We start from the raw sequence: 23,324 nt of genomic DNA, 5'->3' as shown, positions 1-23,324 counted from the left end.
AACTAGGACGGATGAGGCAATTACACCAACGCCACCACAGACGTTGATACCAGCATCTCAGCGACCACGAATGTGCGAACATGGGCAGAAACCACGGAGAGAATGCCTTGCAGGGGGAGGGGATTTAAGATGGCTGCCCGCCCTCAGGAGCTCAGTTTGTCAGCGCACCTGACTATGGCGACATGTCTGATCACCAAAATATTGTGCCCTTTGGACACTATGGACCAGCAGTACACCCATGGACTGTTCAAGCAAGAAATACACTGGGAGAAACTGAAGAATCAAGTCAGTTGTTATTTGTGATTCCCATGCTCCTGACGAAAAGGTCGCTCAGTCTTTTGGATCATACAGGAGGTGGAGATCTCGCCCCACATGACAGTTACTCAGTCTTTCACATTCTGTATTGCATTCTGAATAACCACATTTAGTGTGATGTGAATGTGTACACAGCTGGGTGTTTGGCTTTGAGCAGTATCTCCAGTGGCCAAAGTTCAGATGGAGGTTTGTACTCATTGTAAAGAGTTAGTTCTTTCACTTTGATTCCTATGGCACGTTCCAGGTATTCTAGCTCTGTATTCACATTTGCTGTAACATTTTGTTGGACCAGGGTTGCTAGACCATGTTTGTCATGTGCCTTATACTCAACCAAAGTAAAATCCAGGATTTTAAGTTACAAACTCGTTTCCTTTGTCAGATGGGTTTCTTGTAAAAACACTACATTTATTTCTTCCCTTACTAAGGTTTTTTTTCAGGATTTCTCCTTTCATCTTCATATATCCTTCTATATTGAGACAACAGATACACAATCTCTCAATGTCCCACTTTTTTCCACCAGGACAGGCTCTCCTACTTCTTGTTAACCTTTGCTTCGACTGGGGGGCATCCGTGCATTCGGTCACCATTTTTGTGTAGATTCTTCACCACTGAGTCATGATGCAGCATTGCCCAGGGTGCACTATTGGGGCAGTGATCTACACTTCGCACCCCAACCAATCATTAGTGTCCAGTACTTGTAAATTGACATCATTTCTGAGCTGCCACTGAAGAATTCATATAGCACACTTGTGCAGCATAGTTACAAACTGTCACAAATTTGTGCATACACACAGCTGTAGAGCAACTAACACAAATGGAAAGGAATCTATAACACATAGCCTACCAGCAATTATAACAGAAGCAAATAGATTAGAGCAAAATTGAAGCCATTAAGAATAGCCAATTACAATAAAAAGCACAAGAAAAATCTTCGAGGAACACTGCTCACAGCAGTGCTGACCACATCAATAAAATCTAAATAAAACAAAAATAATAAAAATCAGTTAGTCAAAGCAATAAAAAATATAATAACCTCCAATAAGGAAGTCTGTAAATGAGCTGCAGTCCAAAGGCCCTAATTTCAAAGCTGTAGAACACAGGGTAACCATAAAGTTAGCATTAGACAAGGACAAACTCTTGTGGTTCCAATAGTGAGCCATATCGTAATGAATCCCAACACAAACTTCGGGGAAGAAAGAACTTGACATAAGAAAACAAAGGAATACAGAATGTAACTGTAAATGTAAGATATAAAGGCCTCCTATATTTGGAACATGCAGATCAGTTTTATCAGTCTGTAATACCCTGAAAGCAATGGATGTAGTTATTAAGTATGCCTCTATTCTTTAACTCTGTTTGTTCATTTGTTTTATTTTGGATTTTATTGATGTGGTCAGTGCTGCTGTGAGCAGTGCTCCTTAAAAAAATTTCTTTGTGCTTTTCATTATAATGGCTATTCTTAATGTGATCAGTTTTGCTCTAACTTAGCTGTTTCTGTTATAAATTGCTATACTGTTGTATAGATTTCTTTCCATTTTCATTAATTGCTCCGCAGCTTTGTATATGCAAGAATTACTGATAGTTTGTGATTACTGTCTCTAAGTGTACAATATGAATTCCTCAGTAGAATTACAATAATTATGTCAGTTGATTTTGGTTGGACCCTATTGGTTGGTTTGCAGTGTATTCAAATGCAGACATAGCACTCTGTAATTAATGCCTCAGTGGTACATGGGAGAAGATAACTGTCACTGCAGCGAATGCTAATTTGTGGTTTCTCAGACCTATTTTTGATGGTTACATTCATTCTAATTTCGACCATAAGATAGCATGAGCACTCCATTCACTTACGTTAAGGGTACATGGTTGTTTCTGTTGGAATTTCAACTTTGGATTATGTTTGATACATGTCTACTAGGTGCATATGCAGCACCAATGAGTTAGAAGCCTCAGTAAGGGGTTTATATAATGCTTCCACATGTGCCTGCAGTTTCACAGCCTATATAAGCCCTTTCTTGGATGTTTCAGTGTTTGAAAGATACCTATCTTTCCTTATGCAGATACAGGAGTGGCACAACCTTAATCCCAGAGCGTTGTAAGTTTTGTAATGAGAATTTGGGAAAGTGGGCCATTAATATATTATATTTGATTCAATGGCAGTTTCCACTCTTTTAATTGGGGACCTTTGTCCTTTTATGTATGTGCTCCACTGCGAAAGGCTTTGTGGCACATCTAGGATTGAAGAGGATATTCTGTTTCATGCCATGTGCTGGGGATGCATTATTTTATCCTCAGTTATGCATTGTTTATGGACTCACATTTTAACATCCGCCTGCTTAGCTGAGTGGTAATGTGTTTGCCTACCAAGCAGCAGATCCAGGTTCGATTCCCAGCCGGGTTGGGGATTTTCATCACTCATGGACTGGGTGTTGTATTGTCCTCATCATCCTTCATCATCATTACTGCCACGCAAGTCACCCAATGTGGCATCGACTGAAATAGGACTCGCAACTCGGCAGCCAAACTTCCCCAAATGGGGCCTCCGGGCCAAAATTGCCACACAACAATTTCATTTTTTTCACATTTTAATGTACTTATAGGGCTTTTTTCTAATGAATTCCTGTTTGTTCTGTTTAGCTTTCCTTATCTTAACAAAGTGTTGTTATTCATATAAATTTTGCGGACCCACCTGAAGATGGGTTACAGGTTCTGAACTCAGTTGTGCTTTCCTTTTTAGAAATAAATAATTTTTACAACTATAGCAGATTTTATCATTGATTATGAATAACAGTTGTGGATATCCAACCTAGAAAAATATGAGTGTAGAGGCAAACACTGTAGTTATAAATCATACCCTAATGCCGTCGCCTTTTTTAGACAGGCACTTCATAAATCTGGTAAGTTGATGTAGATTCATATATAGTGTTGGTGTCTGTGTAGTTAAGTTCCACCTAGTCTACATATAATTTAACCATTACAGCAAACAGATTGTTGTTAAATGCAGTTATTCCACCGGTTTTGAAAACTGAGGAAACTGTTTCCCAGCTTTTGGGTGTCCAATGTGGTCTTCTTATAACCCACTGGATATGTCACAGAACACTCTTACACAGTCTGCACCAAAGAGAAGTATATGACATAGGATTCATTACAAATGCTGGTTCTCAGTGCGACAAATGCCTAGCAGCACTGTGGAGTTGCAAATATCTGCTTAACAACTGGTTTCTTTAGTCATGGAACTTTATAAAATCATCTATAAAGTGCCACCAGCTAGTGTGAAGTCAGATCACAACACAGACAAAGAACAGGATACTGGTCCTCTGTGCTGGAAGGAATAAGATGTAATAGCTGTGGGAGCTATTTCCAGCAGTACACCTCTGACTAACACTATTTACAGTGCACAAATGAAACAATGACATCTAATGAGAGTGACAGTCAGTACCCTTCATATCCCTAATATTTCAATATGAAAAATGGCACCAGTGTCAGACGCTGGATCACAGCGCACACTGTATTTCACACAGACCTGACATCAGGAACACTAACTTTACATTCCAACACATATTTGACAATATAATCAAAGCACAGTTTAAGATATGTCCACCATAGATTGAGTCCTTCCATAGATACCAATACTGCAGGGCAGAAGTCGCCCAGGTTCACCATACTTGAATGCACATATTTGTTCTCATCATTTATGATGAATTGTAAGGGTGCTTGTACAGGAAAATGTGCTGTAATAGTTTACACAGATGTGTGGGTTGCTGTGGCTCATTCAGTATTCTACTAGAAATTGTAGTAGTAGTAGTAGTAGTAGTAGTAGTAGTGGTGGTGGTGGTGGTGGTGAATTCAGACTGCAGTAGCTTCCCAGCTACCTGTAGCATTCCCAGCCAGCTATACTGCTGCAATCCACACACGTTTTGGATGGATGACAGTATCATTTTCACTGTAGGTATGCCTCATTGTGGTGGCAATTTGATACTGATGTAGATGAAATGTTCAACTCCAATTGCCCTTCCTATAAACAGAATGTGATCTATGTCCAAACTAGCACTGCAATTTTAAGTGATCCCTCCCACAAATTGTAAATGTTTTACATTGCATTGCACACAGGACATCAAACATTTCTATTGTAGGGAAGCAGCCTACTCACACCATATAGAATTCACATGCTTTCCATTGTGTGCCAGCCTAGTCTGCTGTATCTAGCTATGACATCACGAATGTTGCACAATACCTTAAAAGTAAAGTAAATAATCTGAAAGGTTAATAGCATGTAAGGGATGGTACTAAAATAATAGTGTGTTAAGTTTCAGTTTAGTAACTTTAACAAAAATGTTCAAATGGCTCTGAGCACTATGGGACTTAACTTCTGAAGTCATCAGTCCCCTAGAACTTAGAACTACTTAAACCTAACTAACCTAAGGACATCACACACATCCATGCCCTAGGCAGGATTCGAACCTGCAACCGTATAACAGTTTTCAAAATTTGGATGTTTTACATAAAAATCATCGGAGCTAGATACATCAAAACTTGTATTCGGATTCCTTTTTCATTGTAATTTAATGGAAACAGTATGCTGGTTCCACAAAGTAATATTTTGGTTGAAATTAATGATTTTCTGTTTTTGTGTCCTAAAAATATGGAAGCAAGATAGATTAAGTAAGTGATTAGATAAAGCTAGAATGTTTAGATTTAGCTAGAATGTAGATATGCTATAATAACAAAGATGTGAGAAGTTTCCAAAACTAGTTATAAAACTATTTTAGATTTAGCTAGAATGTAGATACGCTATAATAACAAAGATGTGAGAAGTTTCTAAAACTAGCTATAAAACTATAGCTGTAGCGTCTCTCCAAAGGGCAAGTTTAGAGATCATCTATTGCGTGCAGTGCAACCAAAATAATTCTCTCGCCAAAAGAATTTAACCTAGCCACATCAGAACTTTAATATAGATACTTACGTGTGTCCTCATAGCACAATTAAATTGAGAGCTTCATTGGCATTCAGCGAATGAAGCAATTAATTATTTAGTAAATTGAAGTGGTGCTTTACTAGCCCAGCGGCTAGTCAGGAAGGCAAATGTTGTTGGCTGTGCCTTCGGCAGTCCACACCGTGGCTATATAAATAAGAGCATGCGAGCTAGAGTCAGGCCCCAGTTCTCTTCCAGGTTCATATCAGTGTGCACTCCATATCAGAAGCTGCGTCGCGTCTGTGCAGTTGCAAGGAAGAGCTTTGGATACCGTATTACGTAACTTGGTAGGAACGTAACAATGAGTTCACATTGGGGTAAAGTGTTAATTGTGAAACGACTCCAGTGATTTATTCTCAGTTTGTGTATGTCGTATTTTCACGTGTCTTCGCAGGACAGACCTCCTATCATTTCTAGCGTGGTGTTTGATGAGTATTAACATCAAATTTTGGCAAGCATTCACTTTGAACATTTACATCAAAAATGGTTATTGAACAGTTTCATTATCTAGGGATAATAGGATCCACACAATTGCCTCTGAACAGCTCTGATAGTACAATAGCTGATAGTAGCATTGGTTAAACATTTATTTGAAATTTTATGCTTTATCATTTTCAGTATATAGTGAAAACTGTTAGAGTAAACTGTATTTTCTATGAATCCCAGACATCCTAAATCCTCAGAGTAATGAACTTCAATGATCAATAACTTTATTTCTCCATCAGAGTGGGCACAGTGAACTTTAATTACAGGCATCATGTTTTTGCTAATCACTTTCTGGTTGTCAACATTGTAGTTAGCCTGTGTTGAAAACGGCAACAATACAAATAGAAAATAGATATTTCCACCCACCGCCCCACACTATCCACCGCTCAACTGTGGCATCCAGGTTTATTAGTCATCATGAGTATACTGGCCAACTTGATAACCCTGATGTAAGGCTCCACTGCATTGACGGAACTAATAGACTGCCAATTAGCACTGTACAGTATGGAACACTCATGTGGTGGTGGGAGTGCTACGACTGTTGATGATGATAATGGAAGCTGTAGTTTGGGAAGCATTCTGCTACAGTTGAGGTGTATTTTGTTAAATATTTTGGCACAATTTTGAGACATTTTGATACAATGTTTTCTGCTGTAACATGTATGGGGTGAAAGTTGACCACCTCCGGGCAAAAGAAATTGACTTGCACTCTAGACTGTAAGCATTAAATCATTACTCTCTCTCAAAGTTGATTATTCATTGTGTATTTGGGTGTTCTTAATGGTTTTTTTATTTATTTATTTATTTTTCCTTCAGTTTAACAGCTCCACACTGTAGACAATGCAGCACCTGATACAGTGGAGCAGTAGGAGCAGATATCAAGTCTCCACTGATCAATTTCTTGCTTCATATAAATTCCTCAAAGTCCAAGCTTCATCTGAAATATTTCAGAATTATCAGAACACTTCAGAAGAAGAAGTAGTCCATGCTATGAATTTATAGCATGTTATTCACATTTGACATTCCAGCACAATGAACCACTGACCAGGGTAGTGGTATTTATAGTACATTGCCTAACATGCATAGTTCTAAGTTTAGAATTAATGAGATCAGAATCAAAGGCTGCTAACCTGGTGATACGGGCACAGGTCAAAACAGTTGTTCCCGTAGCGATCTGTCAGCCTACTGCCAGCACTCATACTCAGCATACATGCTTACTAACTGTGAAGCGGACCAACCACTTTTGTCCTGTACTCCATAGTAAAAGGTTGATCATCACCATGAGGTATCATCAGAGATCTACCACATCCAGGCAGAAGAAACGGACTTACACTTGATTGTAAGCATTAAACCATTTATCATTCATTATGTGTGTATTTGTATGTATGTATCCAGAATGAGATTTTCACTCTGCAGTGGAGTGTGCGCTGATATGAAATTTCCTGGCAGATTAAAACTGTGTGCCGGACCGAGACTCGAACTCGGGACCTTTGCCTTTCGCGGGCAAGTTCTTTACCAACTGAGCTACCCAAGCACGACTCACGCCCCATCCTCACAGCTTTACTTCTGCCAGTACCTCGTCTCCTACCTTCCAAACTTAACAGAAGCTCTCCTGTAAACCTTGCAGAACTAGCAGTCCTGAAAGAAAGGATATAAGCCATGTCTCCGTAATATCCTTTCTTTCAGGAGTGCTGGTTCTGCAAGGTTCACAGGAGAGCTTCTGTTAAGTTTGGAAGATAGGAGACGAGTTACTGGCAGAAGTAAAGCTGTGAGAACGGGGTGTGAGTCATGCTTGGGTAGCTCAGTTGGTAGAGCACTTGCCCACGAAAGGCAAAGGTCCCGAGTTCGAGTCTTGGTCCGGCACACAGTTTTAATCTGCCAGGAAGTTTCATATCAGCGCACACTCCACTGCAGAGTGAAAATCTCATTCTGGAAACACCCCCTTGGCTGTGGCTAAGCCATGTCTCCGCAATAACCTTTCTTTCAGGAGTGCTGGTTCTGCAAGGTTCACAGGAGAGCTTCTGTTAAGTTTGGAAGGTAGGAGACGAGGTGCTGGCAGAAGTAAAGCTGTGAGGATGGGGTGTGAGTCATGCTTGGGTAGCTCAGTTGGTAGAGCACTTGCCCACAAAAGCAAAGGTCCCGAGTTCGAGTCTAGGTCCAGCACACAGTTTTAATCTGCCAGGAAGTTTTGTATGTATGTATTTTTCCTACTTTTCTTTCATTTCTCCCTCAGTTCAATAGCTCCATGATGCAATGCCTTATACATTTGGACAGCAGGAGCAGAATGCTGACACGCTTCCTGATGCAGCTCTTGATATGTTGGTGTGGAAATCAAGTCAGCATGCAGAACTACACCTATCACCTGCATGCAGGACACAGCCCTAACTTTACAAGAGATGAAACTTAACATTCCAGCTGTTGCAATGTCAGAGAGTGAGGTTTAACAGTTCAACATTACTAGTGTTGCCATGGTGTTAGACATAAATTTAGAAGTTCATTATTAGAAGAGGCAAAATATGTGTGGAATGATGTTGCTCAAAATGTATGTATAGGTGAACTACAAAAGATGTCTGTGGGAAGGAGGGAGGGAGACCACTCCTCTTGCGAGTGCCACCCTATTGCACACCGTGCCCTGTTCCGTGTGCAAGTGTGACATCATGCATTGCATAGTATGGGTGTGCTGTGCCTTGCCAATCCACATTGCACCCACTACTGTATGCAAATATTGCATTCAGCTTTTGCACCGCATGCTGTATAGTCCAGTATTGTATACAGAGAACCTCACTGTGTGTAGGATATTATGTGTAGTGCATCCTACTGTACCGAGCATTACATCCATTTACAGTGACACGTCATATTGGGTACCCCATCCTTAAGAGTACAACCATGAGGATACTGATCTCCATCCCTCCCACATACAGTCATCTTGCATAGTTCATCTATACGTACTTCCATTTTTGAGCATCTCCATTCCACATACATTTTGCCTCGTCTAATAATGAACTTTGAAATTTCTCTCTAATACAGTTGGAACAACTGGAAATGTTTGAACTGTTAAGCCTCTCTCTGATATAGCAACAGTTGATCTATTAAGTTTCATCTCGTGTAAAATGTGTCAAGTCTGTTTTATATAGCAATAAGTAGGCTCTAAAACTGGGAGCCCCCACCCTCCATATCAAGAACTGTTCTACTGGATATGTGTGAATCCTGTGCATGGGCAGTTGCTCACTTAAACTTGAGCTACACTTCTTCTGCATGCTTTTGCCTATAGGTAAATGTTTCCAGTTCCTCCTTGTGAGATATCTCACAACTGCCTCTGTATGTACATTACTAAACATGTAGAGAATTTTGTTGTCATTCTCACTTTAGTAATATTAATTATATATTTTATTCAATATGAATGAGGTTTTTTGGTGAAATGAAACAAAGTTTACAGAGGTAAATACTCATTTGTTTTCCCTTTTTTTTTTTAAATTTTGTATAACATAATAGGATACAGAAATATATACAAATATATGTAATTCTCTAGAAAGTCAGGAAGTGATGATGCAGATGCATCATACATGATGAGTACTGAAGCACAGCATGCACCAACATTCGTAGGAAAGGCTTCCTCTGAAGTTAATACACTGTGTACTATTTTTGTTGTTGTATATTTTCACTGTTCATGGATAGTCCTCCACACATACTGTATGATGATTTAGTAACACTGCAAGCGTTTAAGTGTCAAATGTAGCAGTTATTTGCATTTAATTCTGACATAATTGATACTATTCACAAGTCACTAAATCATGGGTTTTCCAAAATTACCACTAGATTTAGTTCATGATCTAAGGAGATGCTTACAACTATGCTTTTACTGTCACTTGTGTTCAATTTGTACATTGCAGCAAATAATACCACTTTCATAACTGTGTTAAACCATGATAGTGGCTTGATGAGAGGTTCAAATGATGTGATGAATCAGAATGCAATGCTGGTGACTCAACAATTGGTGTACCAGATGTACCAGTGTGAAACCGGAATTTGGTTGCAATAATTACTTATCTGTTGTTTGAAACTATAAACAATATTTTATTCAAAATAGTTTTGATTGCTATTTATACATTTCTCCCACCTCTCCGACAGGGTACAAATGCCACACCAAAGAAACAGCATGTCTCAGTGATGCAAATAGATGTTATGTGTTGTGTTATGTGGTTTATTCATCTCATTACATACAATTTTCAAATCATTTGATTTGATGTACAGGAGACATGTCAAGGTTTACAAAAGAAACTTTTTTCACTTTTTTAAGAGAAATACAAAAGTTTACATTATATTTTACATTTATAAGTTACAGCTACACATGTACATAAAATAATAAATGTATTACAATCCCTGTGTTCAGATTGTGAAGCTGTCCTCGATGAATTCATCGACAGAATAATAACACTTTTCCACCAGGAGAGTAAAGAGCAATCTTTTCAGTGAACCAAACTCCATTTTAAATATATTACTGCCTTTTATTTTATTGAAAATTTTTAACCCCATATACTCTGGTGTTTGGGCATAAAGTTTTAAATGATGTGTTGGAAGTTTGAAGTTATCTCTGTGGTGAGTGCTGTAGTTGTGGTCAAAACGGAAATTGTCTAGTGTATGTTGATTTCTATATAGGAACACCACCATCTCATATATGTAAAGTGAGGGGATAGATAATACTTTTAAATTTTTTAACAGTGGTCGACAGGATTCCCGTTTTTTTGCAACACACATGTTTCTAATTACTTTCTTTTGTAATACTAGGAGCCTAGTGACATTTGCTGAATTTCCCCAGAAGATTATGCCATAACGAATAACTGACTCAAAGTAGCAGTGATAAACTATCTTTCTTGTATCCATGTTTGTGGCACCTGACAAAATACACATTGCAAATGCTAAGTTGTTCAGTTTATTTGCTAAGTAATCTATGTGTACCTTCCAATTTAAATTTTTGTCAAGATTTAGGCCTAAGAACTTCGTGTGGTTTGCTTCTGTGATATCCTGATCATTGCAAGTTATCTTTATTTCACTCCTTTCTACTGATTTAGCTTCAAATTGCATCATTTTGGTTTTAGTTACATTTAGTTTTAGTCCATTTTGATAGAACCAAGATTCAAGTTTTTCTAAAGTATTTTTTGCTTTTTCTGAAATATTTTCAGATACCTCATTTTCAATTAGAACTGATGTATCATCAGCAAATAAGACTGAATGAACATCAATAGCAAGTGGTAGGTCATTTACGTAAAAAAGAAACAGATAGGGACCCAACATCGAACCTTGTGGGACTCCTTGGGGAACTGTTTTCCAGTCTGATGAATAATTGGTTCCATTTGAAGTTAAAATTACTCTTTGTTTCCTACCTGACAGGTAAGAGCTAAACCATTTTAAAGCAGTGTCTCTGATTCCATACATCTGTAATTTGTGGAGGAGTAATGCATGGTTCACTGAATCAAAAGCTTTAGTCAGATCACAGAATATACCTGTGACCTTTCTACCTTTATCTAACGTGGAGCATATTTTTTGGATAAACTCATTTATAGCATTCGCAGTGCTTTTACCCTGTTGGAATCCGAACTGGTTTTTAAAAATTATATCATTTACAGTAAGAAAGTTATTAATTTGTTTTGCTACAATCTTTTCAAACACTTTAGAGAAGACCGGCAAGAGAGAGATAGGGCGGTAATTCCCCATATCTTCTGTCGATCCATTCTTGAATAAAGGTTTGATCTCACCATATTTCAATACCTCTGGAAAGCATCCCTGTTCATAAGATTGATTTATAATAGTTGACAGTGGTTGGGAAATAATATTGTACACATACTTGATTACAGATGTTGTTATTTCATACCACCCATGTGAGGTTTTGTTTTTTAGAGACAATATTTCCTTTTCCACATCCCTTTGGGTTATTTTTTCAAATTGTTTAAAAGATGTGTTCTGGCTGTTTTCCAAATTTGTGATGCCCTGATAGAATGTCATATCCACATCCGATCTTACTACGTTTAGGAAGAATTCATTGAAACAACTTGACATCTGAACAGGGTTTACTATAATTTCATTTTCATGTCTAATTTTCAAAATCTCATGAATTTTTACTTTGGCTCCTAGTTCAGACTGAACAACTGACCACACTGCTTTTATCTTACTTCTGTGTTCCCGTATGAATTTATTATTTGCCAGTTTTTTAGCTGCCACTACAACTTTCCTAAATACAGCGTTATACTGTTTGACATAAATAACAAAATCTGGATTTATGTTTGATTTTAACTCATTGTGGAGCTCTCTCTCTTTCTGGCACTAGAGATCTTTATTCCTGTTGTAATCCATTTGAGTTTACCATTAACTTTCTTTTGCTTATATCTACGAGGAAATGATTCATTAAATACCTCTAAGAAACAATTTAAGAATTTGTCATAGTTTATCGAGCTTGAACTGTTGTAGTCTACAGGCCAGCTTATTATACTTAATTTACTGCGGAATAAATCCATTTTACTTTTACTGAGATCTCTTTTTATACACACTTCTGGAGGCTTTAGGTTATTTGCTTTTGGGAGCTCAATAAACAGAGCTGAGTGATCTGAAATACCCAAGTCTAAGCAGTATTTGTGCTTATTTCCACTGTCAAATTTGTAGTTAGTAATAATATTATCAATGCAGGTCACTGATCTGCTGTTTTCCCTAGTGCCTTCAGAAAAATTTAGCTTGAAACCAGATTTCTGAATTAAGTCACGAATTTTTGTGGAATCATTGCTTTCAACTAAGACATTTAAGTTGAAGTCTGCTGCTATAACAACTTTCTTCTTACTTTCTTTCTGGAGTTTTTCCAGGAGGCATTCGAATTTGGTTAAAAACACTTTTGTTACCGCACATCCAGGAATTCTGTAGATTGCTATAACCAATGTATTCAGATCACTCAGCTCTACAGAGCAACTTTCAAACACGCTCTCTTCATTTAAATAATTAAAACTATCTCTTACTGTATAACTTATGGAAGAATTGACAAGAATGCAGGAGCCTCCACAAGATTTGCTTATTCTACAAAAGCTAGCAGCTACCTTAAAATTATTAATACTATTTAGTACTTTTATACTATCTTCTGTTAACCAGTGTTCATTTAGGCAGATTATTTTAATATTTACAGATTCTGAAAGCAGAATTTTTAGTTCGTTGATTTTTGAGAATTTACGATTTGGTAGTTCTGCCCCTAATCCATTTATATTCCAGTGCATCAACAGATCATTTTTGCTTTTAGTTATTTCACGTGCATCCTTTGTTTGGTACCTAAACTTTTTATTTTCAGTTTGAATTTTTTCTTTGTCACCCCTATCACAATGAATTAGTTTCCCTTGCTTCTTAGGACTTTACACACGTCTATAAACATTTTACTAAGGTTCACAGAGCCTAATCTATTCAAGTGCAGGCCGTCTTTTCCCAGACACTTGCAGTTTAAGAATTTGATAATTGGATGGAGCCAAGTCTGAAGAATAAGCCGCATACCCTGGTATTTCCCAACTGAATGCCTTGATTGTTGCCCTGTCCCGTTTTGCTGCATGTGACAGGGTGTTATCATTGAGCAATATGACTTTGTGTTGCCTTTTTCCATATTCTCATCATTTTTCATGTAATGCTCAATTTTAATCAATCATTTGTTGGTAGCAATGAGTGTTAATGGTTTCGCTAGATTTTAGTAGCTCATAATAGATGACAACCTTCCGATCCCACCAGATACAGAACATTGTCTTCTTTCCAAAGTGATTTGGTATTGCAGTGGATGTCAATGATTTGCCTGGATTCACCCATGATTTATAATGCTTAGAATTCTCAAAAATCTCCATTTTTCATCACTTGTCACTATTCAATGAAGAAATGCTTTTCTTTTGTATCTGGCAAGCAGCATTTCACAAATGGTCTTTTGATTTACTTGTTGCCTTTTATTCAGTTAATGTGGAACACATTTTCCCACTTCCTGCACCTTTTCCATAGATTTCAACCCAAGAGAAATGACTTTCTGTGTCACATTCAATTGTTCTGCGAGTTCCTGTTGAGTTTGATTATCACCATCATCCAATAAAGCCTGCAAATTCATTGTCTTTGAACTTTTCTGGTGGTTTCCCACACTCATCATTTCTCACGTCAAAAGCACCACTTTTGAATTTTTTGAACCACTCAAAACACTGTTTTCCCAAGAGTCTGTTTGCCAAAATCTTCAACAAGCATTTGATGCAATTCTGCAGCAGTTTTCTTCAAATGATAACAGAAAACCAATGCTGTCCACAAATCATAGTTTGTAGGCAGAAAACTCGACATTTTTATGGGTTTGAAACAGATACCAATGTATGAAACTTCGGTTACTGTGTATTGACATTTATCATCAGCCATTACAGGAAGCAGATGGTGCTGCAGATGCGGTCTTATGGGCCCTTCACTGACGGCTAGCACCATCTACAGGGAAATTCAAGTTTCATACTTGTACACCTGGAATATGTTGGATGTACTGGAAACTCTTAGTCTGGGAACATTTCTGTGTCCTGCTCCAATAAATCAGGCACTGCAGCATGGAGAAGGTCTGCGTGTTGACTTATTGGTTCAGGTGATGGATATAGTTCTGCATGCTGACTTGATTTCCACTCCAACACATCATGAGCTGCATGAGGGAATGTGTTTGCATGGTGGCTTGATATCTGCTGCTGCTGCTCAAATGTATCAGGTACTGCACTGTCTACATAATGGAGCTTTCGAACTGAGGGAGAAATAAAAGAACATTGTGAAGAACACACACAATGCATAATGAATAATAAACACTGAAGGAGAAAAATATTTTGCTACTGACAGTTGAGTGTGTGAGGAAATTTCTTCTGCTGGAGTGGTAGATCTCTGATGACACTTCATGATGACAATCAACCTTTCACTATGGAATACGGTGTGCAGGTGGTGGGTTTTCCTTGATGGTTAGTAAATCTGAATGCTGAGGATGGGAATGGTGGGAGTGCATGACTGAATCCTACAGGAATTAGAGCAACTATTTTGGACTGCATCCATATCACCAGATAAGCCAGCCTGGATTCTGACATTGTGGATACTAAACTCGAAACCATGCAGGTTAGTACCTGTAGAGCATTGTTGTAGAAATATCGTTACATTGCTCAGTGATTTATTGTGTTGGAATGTCATGTTTGAGTAACATGCTATAAATTCATAGCAGAGACTTCTTCTTATGAAGTGTTTTGATAAATATTAAATATTTCAGATGAAGTTTGGGCTCTGAGAAATTTATATGAAGCAGGAAACTGATCAGTGGAGAATACAAAACACTCCACTCCATACATGTTACTGCAAAAAATATTGTATCAAAATGTCTCCACCTGTGCCAAAATGTTCAAGGAAATACTCTACAACTGTAGCAAAATGCTTTCCAAACTACAGCTTTATCACCACCATCAACACTCTTAGGACTCTCATCACAATTTGGGCATTCTATCCTTTACAGTGCTAGTTGGCAATCTATGGGGTCCATCACTGAAATGTAATCTAATATCAGGGTGGTCAAGTTGGCCAATATATTCCTGATGACTAGTAAGCCTGGACACCACAGGTGAGCATGGATGGAAAAGTGGTGGTAATGTTTGATGGCCTATGTGCAACACAAAACACTTACACTTTGTGAGAAGAATCTCTTAAAAATGCAGTACTAACACTGACATTAGAACATATTCTGTTTATAGGAAGGATGGTTGGAGTTTAGCAATTCGTCTACATCAATATCAAATTTAATAAAAAAACACACAAACACACACAGAAAATTTCAAGCTTTCGCAACCCACGGTTGCTTCATCAGGAAAGAGGGAAGGAGAGGGAAAGACGAAAGGATATGGGTTTTAAGGGAGAGGGTAAGGAGTCATTCCAATCCCGGGAGCATAAAGACTTACCTTAGGGGGGAAAAAGGACAGGTATACACACTCTCTCTCTCTCTCTCACACACACACACACACACACACACACACACACACACATATCCATCCACATATGTGTGGATGGATATGTGTGTGTGTGCGAGTGTATACCTGTCCTTTTTCCCCCCTAAGGTAAGTCTTTCTGCTCCCGGGATTGAAATGACTCCTTACCCTCTCCCTTAAAACCGATATCCTTTCGTCTTTCCCTCTCCTTCCCTCCTTCTTGATGAAGCAACCGTGGGTTGCGAAAGCTTGAATTTTTGTGTGTGTGTTTGTGTGTTTTTTATTGTGTCTATCTACCAGCACTTTCCCGTTTGGTAAGTCACAGAATTTTTGTTTTTAATATATTTTTCCCATGTGGAATGTTTCTTTCTATTTCATTCAATATCACATTTCCACAACAACAAAAGCATACCTACAGTCAAAACTGGTGTTAGTTAAAAAATAATGTTGTCATCCCTCAAAAACATGTGTTGATTGGAGCAGTATAGCTGGCTGGGAATGCTACAGCTACCTCTGAAGCTACTGCAGTCTGAATTCACTAAGAGACCAACTGTTTCAATCTATTGGATCTTTTATTACTACTACTCAATCTATGGTGGAGATATCTTAAACTGATATTTGATTATGTTCTCAGGTATGTGTTGGAACATAAAGTTAGAGTTCCTGATGTCAGGTCTGTGTGACATACAGTGTGCACTGTGGTCTCACACTGGTACCATTTTTCATGCTGAAATATTTGGAACATGAAGAGTACTGACTGTTACTCTCATTAGATTTCATTGTTTCATTCGTGCACTGTAAATAGTGTTAGTCAGAGGTGCACTGCTGGGAATACCTCCCGCAACTATTACATCTTATTCCATCCAGCACCAGAGTAACAGTATCCATTTCTATGTCTGTGTTGTCACCTGACTTCATCCTAGCCAGTAGCAGGTCACAGATGACTTTATAAAGTACCATGACAAAAGGAACATTTTATTTGTCACACTAAGAACCAGTGTTTGTACTGATCCTAAGTTGTATGCTTCTTTGTGACACAGTCTATGTAACAGCGTTCTGTGACATGTCAACTGGGTCACAAGAAGACCACATTGTGCATCTAGAAGCTGAGAATCAGTTTGCTGAGTTTTTAAAAGTGGTGGAATAACTGCATTAACGATAATTTGTTTCCTATACAGCTTAACATATATGCAGACTACATGCAACTCCATTATACAGATTATTTATGACCCTGTAGTCAACTTAACAAATTTACAAAGTGCGTGATCGATAGGTAGATTTACTCATCTTACAATATACAAGTTCAAATCATTGTTGATCCGATGTATTGGAGACACATCATTTTGTACATGTTTCTGAGATACTGCTACATAATTACATACTACACTATCCAGTATACAAAATTAAATCTATAATTTCCTTGTACAAATTGCAAAACTGTCCTCAAAGAATTCTTCAGTAGCATAATAACTCTTTTCCACCATGTGGGTACAGAGTAATCTTTTCAGTAATGACCCTAACTCCATGTTAAACACACCGTGTATCAAAAAGAATCATCTGATTTGGCACATCCATATTTCTGAAACTAATAAAAAGGTACTATGAATTTTGTTTCTTGATGAACGGGAAACTCAAACAGTTTTTCATAGTTGTTCAATATGCTCCCATCGAGATGCACGGCATATATTAAAGTGTTACTCAAATTGTTTCCACATAGTAGTGAAAATGTCTTGAGTTACATCTTCCACAGTTGCTGTTATGTAACGTCTCAGTTCACTCATTATTGCTGGTAACAGAGGCACATAAACAGAGTCTTTTATTAACCCCCACTAGAAATAATCACATACAATCAGGTTTTATGACCTTGGAGGCCAGTTATGTAAGGTTGAATCATTTGGTCCAGTACAATCGATCCATCGTTCAGTAATCCTTTGATATAAAAATTCCCATACATCCAGATGCCAGTGTGGTGTCCCATCCTGTAGATGCCAGTGTGGTGGTGTCCCATCCTGTTGGTAAATGAAGTTGTTCGAATCAGTCTCCAGCTGTAGTAAAAGAAAGTTCTGAAGCATATCAAGATACGTGCATCCTGTAACAGTGTTCTCAGTAATGAAAAATGGACCATACACCTTTTCCCATGAAACTGCACAAAACACATTAAATTTTGGAGTCCCCCTCTCATGTTGTGCAACTTCATGTGGTTGTTCTCTACCCCATATTCTCACATTTTGACGGTTCACCTTTCCATTTAAATGGAATGTTGTCTCATAAGTAAATGCTAAGCATGGAAGAAAACTGTCATCCTCCATCTTGCCAAGAATGAAATTGCAGAACTCCACACATTGTTGTTTGTCATATTCATGAAGAGCTTATGGTAGCTGATATTTGTATGGTTTCATGAGTAAATGTGGAGGCATGTTGAGGCATGTTGAGCTGTCAACCCGCAAGGCAAATGGATTTCTGCAGACTCCTTCTAAAACTATGGCAGATGTGTTTGTAATCTGTGTCAGACACTTGATGACGGCTTTGCAATTTGTCTTTACACAAACAACCTGTTTCTTGGAATTGTTCATGCCATTGTCTAATGATCTGCACTGTAGGAGGATAGACACCTTACCTAGTATGAAAGTCATACTGAACAGTTATTACTGACCCACACTGCACAAGACACAGAACACAGAATGCTTTCTGTTGTCTTGACATCTTTTTTACTAGAACTGAAGTGGGCACACACTGCTGCTATCTAGCGGGAACAATGTAAAACTTGAGAGTTTTTCTTTCAAACAGTATGTTGTTCACACACATGCCTCAAATAACATAATAGTTATGATTTTTTAAATCAGATGATTATCATAAAATTTTAACTCCATATACTTTGGTGTGTGGGCCGAGAGTTTTAAATGCCGTGTGGGAAGTTTAAGATTCTCCCTGTGGCATGTGTTATCATTGTGGTCTAAACAGAAAGAGTTAAGTGTATGTTGACTTTTATATGAGAACAACAATACCTCATATATGTAAAGGAAAGCAAAAGCTAGTATTTTTGGATTTTTTAGCAGTGATCAATATGATGCACATTGTTTGGCAACACACATTCCCATTTTTGTTTTGTTTTTTAGTACTAGGAGTCCCATGACTTTTGCTGAATTTCCTCAGAAGATTATGCCATAATATATAACCTACTCAAAGCAAGAGTGATAGACTAATTTTGTGATGTCAATGCTCTTGCCACCTTACAAAATATTGCAAAAGCTAAGCTGTTAAGTTTGTTTGCAAAGCAGTTGTACCTTCCAGGTTAAATTTGTGTCAAGATTTAGGCCTAAGAACTTCACATGGTTTGCTTCTGTGATATCCTGATCATTGCAAGTTACCTTTATTTCACTTCATTCTAATGATTTAGCTGCAAACTGCATCATTTTGATTTTAGTTACATTTAGTTTCAGTCCATTTTGATAGAACCAAGATTCAAGTTTCTGTAAAGTATTTATGTCACTTGCAAGAAATCTTTCAGGCAACTCATTTCCAATTAGAACTGATGTACTGTCAGCAAATAAAATTGAACGAGCATCAGTAGCAAGTGGTAAGACATTTATGTAGAAAATGAACAAGTAAGGACTAAATATCTAACACTGCAATGCTCCTCGGCCAATTGTTTTCTAGTTTGAGGAGTAATTTCTTGAATTTGAAGTTGTAATAACTCTTTGTCTCCTATCTGTTAAGTAAGAGGTGAAACATTGGAAAGCGGTATCTTTGATTGTGTACCGTATATAAGTAATTTTCATACAAGTAAGGAGTGGTTCACTGAATCGAAAGCTTTTGTCAGATCACAGTATACTCCTGCGACCTTCCTATCCATATCTAATAAGAAGCATATCCTCTGCATAAGCTCATTGATCTCATTTAGAAATCTTTGAATTTGTTTTGCTGCAGTCTTTTCAAAGACTTTAGAAAGTACCAGCAGATGAGAGATGGTGCAGTAATTCCCCATATCTTCTGTAGAACCCTTTATGAATAGTGGTTTTATTCCAGCATATTTTAATATATTTGGAAAACATACCAGCTCAAAATATTGGTTTATGATAACTGATGGTGGTTGTTAAATGATATTATAATCTTTCTTGCTTCCAGATGTGGGTAGTTCACCCCACCCACATGACATTTTTTTTTTTAAACAAAAAATTTCATTTTCCACATTCCCTTAGGTGATGTTTTCAAATTGTTGGAAAGATGTGTTTGCATTGATTTCCAAGCTTATGAAATTTACAATTGTCTCAGTAGCCTGCTATATTTACATCCAACATAATTACAGTTAAGAAAAATCCATTGAAACAATTTGAAATCTGAACACGGTTTACTAAAGTATCGTTTCCAAATATAATTTTTGAAAACTCATGTTTTTAACTTTGGCTCCTAATTTTGACTTAACAACTGACCACACAATTTTGTCTTATTACTATGTTGGAGAATGAAAGTATTAATGGCCATTTTTTTAGCTGCAACTATGACTTTCCTGAAACAGCTTTATAATGTTTGACATACATAACAAAATCAGTTTTTTTGTTTGATTTTAACTCCTTTTCCTGGTGCTAGAAATTTTTATTCCTAGTGTAATCCACTTAAGTTTGCTGCTTACTTTCTTTTCCAAGCTCTAAGAAGAAAAGGGGATAATGGGCAAGGGACACTACATCAGTAGTGTGTGGATAACTTGAGTATTTGGCTCTGGCAGGAGGCATGCTAGGATAATCCAACGCAGTTGTGATGACCACTGTGTCCAGATGGCACAGTGGTCAGTGCATCTGCCCAGTAAACAGGAGGCCTTGGTTTGAATCCCAGCCTGGCACAAATTTTTAACTTCTCCCATTAAAGCAGTGCCCACTGGCAGCTAAAATAATTCATTCCTTTGTGTCTTGAAACATTAACCAAGTCATAAGAAATGGTAAGTGCCACATACAGATCCTGTGACTGACAGATGAAGGAACAAATACCAAGACTTTCTGATCCATAGAGTGGTTACAGTTGAGTTGTCCTTTGGCTTTGTGCAGTACACTTGGATTTCTTTGAAACACTGGATGTGTATTGTTATTTGTAAGCAATGTGAGAAAAGGATGTTACTGGAGGTTACTGGATTATTTCAAAAGATATGAATTTAAGTGTCCAGACTAACAGATGGAGAAAGATAATGATGACACTAAAACACAATATCGGAGTGGAAATGTGATACCGATAACAGCAGAGAGTTACCAAATTCACTAATTCCATTAAAAATCCGATATGATGTCCAAAGTACAGTAAGTGATGTCTCTGCATCAGAAATTGCTACTAAAAACATCCAGATACCTAAACCAGCTGTTTTTCACCCCTGAAGACTAGCAAACTACAACATGTACCTATGTTGCAGCAAAAATTTGTGATCGCTTGATGAAACTTTGTATTCTAGCCGATAGCCATGGGCCTGGTATCGCCTCTCATGTTAATGAGGCAGCAGTTGTGAAAGCCAAGAGCTTTGTCAAGCCAGGAGCACCCCTCTCAGAAATAATGAATGCTATCTATTATAAAGAAATTATGGAGTTATCTTCAGGTGACTTTATAGCTCTGTTTGATTTAGTGATTCAAGAATAAAGTGTTAGAATTAGAAGTTGTCACAAAGAACTTTGTACATATCTCTTGTATTTGTCTATCAGAACATTGGTGCAGGGTCAGTGAATTACGTCTTATAAGTACAAGCAATTTTGAATTAGCATCTGATTATTGCTGCAGTGTTTGCAAAAATCGCGGAGTATGCATGTATACTAGGGCTGGGCTGCAGTATAAAGTTAGATCTGAAACATACCATTTAAATATTGAGAAACATTTTAAATCATGTGCCACAGAGCAAAGATCTGGGGAGAAGCATAAAAAACTAATTGTCATATCATTATACAGGTCACCACTGGGTGACAAAAACATTTTTTTTTTTTTTTTTAATCTGAAAGCAGTGCTAAACATTTTGTATAACAATGAAGCTTTTGAGCATCCTAAACAGCTTTCATATGAAACCACTCTTCATGGACCCCACTACAATAACAGAGTCATCTTCGTCCCTATTAGATAATATCTTTACAAATATTGAAAATGATGTTACTGAGGCACAAAGCGTAAACTTCGGTCTTTCACACCACAACACACTACTAATGTGCATAAATTCTTCTGTACCTGAGGTGGTTAAATATAAGTGGGAGTATAAAAGGCACTTCTACCCAGAAAAGGTTAATATTTTTATTCAATCATCAGTAAAAGAAACCTAGGAAGACGTTTACTCAAAACCCTCCACTAATGAATCATTCAATGCATTTTGTAATACTTTCATGTCCATATTTGAGATGAGTTTTCCAAAAAGACTGACAAGAATTAATGCCATGCCAAGGAACAGCAGCCAGTGGATAGTACCTGCTATCGGAGTATCCAGTCAAAAGCTAAAATTTCTCAGTCAACTGAGAAAAGACAACCAAGATGCACACGTCGCAGAATATATTAAGACACATAAGAAAATGTATAAGAAAGTAATTAAGACAGCCAAGACAATGCACAATGACAAAGTAAACATAGGGACAGCAAACAAGTCGAAAGCAATATGGAATACAGTTGAATTGAATTGAATTGAATTGAATTTTATTTGATCCTGTAAGATTACATTGTGTACAGTAAATGTACGTGTAATATAGGACATGTCAAAGTATTAACATTCTTTATCACTTATTTTTCTACACCTTTAGCTTACATTTTTACATCACTGATAATGAGTAACAATATATACAAATTATATTTAAAAAGAGAGATGATGAGACTTACCAAACAAAAGCGCTGGCAGGTCGATAGACACACAAACAAACACAAACATACACACAAAAATCTAGCTTTCGCAACCAATGGTTGCCTCGTCAGGAAAGAGGGAAGGAGAAGGAAAGACAAAAGGATATGGGTTTTAAGGGAGAGGGTAAGGAGTCATTCCAATCCCGGGAGCGGAAAGACTTACCTTAGGGGGAAAAAAGGACAGGTTACCCTCTCCCTTAAAACCCATATCCTTTTGTCTTTCCTTCTCCTTCCCTCTTTCCTGACGAGGCAACCATTGGTTGCGAAAGCTAGATTTTTGTGTGTATGTTTGTGTTTGTTTGTGTGTCTATCGACCTGCCAGCGCTTTTGTTTGGTAAGTCTCATCATCTCTCTTTTTAAATATATTTTTCCCATGTGGAATGTTTCCCTCTATTATAATATATACAAATTTAATGACATAAGTATTCTGCAACACTGTAAAACTCTTTTTCAATGAGAGAGTCTTTAAGTTTCTTTGGAAAGTCATTGTGAAGTACACTATCTTGCAGGTTTTTGGGCAGACTTCTTAGTAGTCTGATACCAGAGTACTGGGATCCTTTTTCTAGCATTGCTAGTAGGTGGGGTATGCTCCGTACTTCATTCTTCTTTCTTGTATTGTGGGTGTGTACACTAGCATTTGTAATCCAGTCCTCACTACCTTTTGTGATGTAGATTATTGTTTTGTATATATACAATGATGAAAAAGTTAAGATACCTAAATTCTTGAAACA

Source organism: Schistocerca cancellata, chromosome 9 (assembly GCF_023864275.1).
Source record: "Schistocerca cancellata isolate TAMUIC-IGC-003103 chromosome 9, iqSchCanc2.1, whole genome shotgun sequence".
NCBI lineage: Eukaryota > Metazoa > Arthropoda > Insecta > Orthoptera > Acrididae > Schistocerca > Schistocerca cancellata.
The sequence above is the reverse complement of the archived record's forward strand: the minus strand, read 5'-3'. Positions refer to the sequence as shown.